This window comes from Tachypleus tridentatus, unplaced genomic scaffold (genome assembly GCF_004210375.1).
Source record: "Tachypleus tridentatus isolate NWPU-2018 unplaced genomic scaffold, ASM421037v1 Hic_cluster_2, whole genome shotgun sequence".
Lineage (NCBI taxonomy): Eukaryota > Metazoa > Arthropoda > Merostomata > Xiphosura > Limulidae > Tachypleus > Tachypleus tridentatus.
The window spans coordinates 64,139,582-64,141,646 of NW_027467782.1; the positions used below are offsets into that span (position 1 = coordinate 64,139,582).

The 2,065-nt window shown below is 54.4% G+C and overlaps 1 non-coding gene across 1 annotated transcript in view; it reads left to right on the forward strand.

Annotated features, from left to right (window-relative positions):
- Positions 1-1,889: 1,889 nt before the first annotated feature.
- The window catches only part of LOC143243488 (small subunit ribosomal RNA), a 1,806-nt gene continuing 1,630 nt past the window's right edge, over positions 1,890-2,065 (forward strand). Inside the window, exon 1 of the ribosomal RNA XR_013024613.1 lies at positions 1,890-2,065. This exon is cut by the window's right edge and continues 1,630 nt beyond it. This is a non-coding gene — a ribosomal RNA (small subunit ribosomal RNA).

The window sequence follows — 2,065 nt, forward strand, 5'->3', positions numbered from 1 at the left end:
CCGCACGCCTACGAGTTAATCCGAGCGATTAGCCGGTCTCAGTCAGAGACACACGGGATGCTGGACCCGCAGCGTGCTCTGCACGAGTCGTTGAATTTCAGCTTGTCAAACCAAGGGTCCGAGCGGCCCTTCCCTTTCACGGGGCATGTTATTTACGGTGACTGTTTCCCTTTCCCTCTCGTTCCGAGCGGGGATAAAAGCAGTACGTGCGTTCGACCGCACGCCTACGAGTTAATCCGAGCGATTAGCCGGTCTCAGTCAGAGACACACGGGATGCTGGACCCGCAGCGTGCTCTGCACGAGCCGTTGAATTTCAGCATGTCAAACCAAGGGTCCGAGCGGCTCTTCCCTTTCACGGGGCACGTCAATATCGGTGACTGTTTCCCTTTCCCTCTCGGTCCGAGCGGGGATAAAAGCAGTACGTGCGTTCGACCGCACGCCTACGAGTTAATCCGAGCGATTAGCCGGTCTCAGTCAGAGACACACGGGATGCTGGACCCGCAGCGTGCTCTGCACGAGTCGTTGAATTTCAGCTTGTCAAACCAAGGGTCCGAGCGGCCCTTCCCTTTCACGGGGCATGTTATTTACGGTGACTGTTTCCCTTTCCCTCTCGGTCCGAGCGGGGATAAAAGCAGTACGTGCGTTCGACCGCACGGCTACGAGTTAATCCGAGCGATTAGCCAGTCTCATTAAGAGACACACGGGATGCTGGACCCGCAGCGTGCTCTGCACGAGCCGTTGAATTTCAGCATGTCAAACCAAGGGTCCGAGCGGCTCTTCCCTTTCACGGGGCACGTGAACAACGGTGACTGTTTCCCTTTCCCTCTCTGTCCGTGTGGGGATAAAAGCAGTACGTGCGTTCGACTGCACCCCTACGAGTTAATCCGAGCGATTAGCCGGTCTCAGTCAGAGACACACGGGATGCTGGACCCGCAGCGTGCTCTGCACGAGTCGTTGAATTTCAGCATGTCAAACCAAGGGTCCGAGCGGCTCTTCCCTTTCACGGGGCACGTGAACAACGGTGACTGTTTCCCTATCCCTCTCGGTCCGAGCGGGGATAAAAGCAGTACGTGCGTTCGACCGCACGCCTACGAGTTAATCCGAGCGATTAGCCGGTCTCAGTCAGAGACACACGGGATGCTGGACCCGCAGCGTGCTCTGCACGAGTCGTTGAATTTCAGCTTGTCAAACCAAGGGTCCGAGCGGCCCTTCCCTTTCACGGGGAATGTTATTTACGGTGAATGTTTCCCTTTCCCTCTCGGTCCGAGCGGGGATAAAAGCAGTACGTGCGTTCGACCGCACGCCTACGAGTTAATCCGAGCGATTAGCCGGTCTCAGTCAGAGACACAAGGGATGCTGGACCCGCAGCGTGCTCTGCACGAGCCGTTGAATTTCAGCTTGTCAAACCAAGGGTCCGAGCGGCCCTTCCCTTTCACGGGGCACGTCAATAACGGTGACTGTTTCCCTTTCCCTCTCGGTCCGAGCGGGGATAAAGCAGTACGTGCGTTCGACCGCACGCGTACGAGTTAATCCGAGCGATTAACGATTGTCTTTGTTACGAAAGACGTTCTGTTCCCACTGCTGATGCGACGAGTTTCGGGTAACCATGCCGAGACATCGGAATATGCATCATTTTCGATATAGCTTAGTGTGGGTTGAGCTGTCCTCCGAAGGTCGGTTCTTCCTGATACGCCCTAGTTTGTTTCGTTTTATCGGAACTGTTGTTTTGGAGAACTCGTACTCTAGAGTGTGTAAGAGGTCTGTCTCGTGATTGGTGACACGAAGTAGACAGAGAACGGCAGGCGTGTATCTAGCCACGCGTCTGCCGATTCGAGAGTGGTGTTTCTACTCGCCGTTGGAGCGGGTGGCTTGCACCGAACGAGAAAAGATACCTGGTTGATCCTGCCAGTAGTCATATGCTTGTCTCAAAGATTAAGCCATGCATGTCTAAGTACATGCCGAAATAAGGTGAAACCGCGAATGGCTCATTATCCAGCCGTTGTTCCTTAGATCGTACTTTCCTACTTGGATAACTGTGGTAATTCTAGAGCTAATACATGCAACA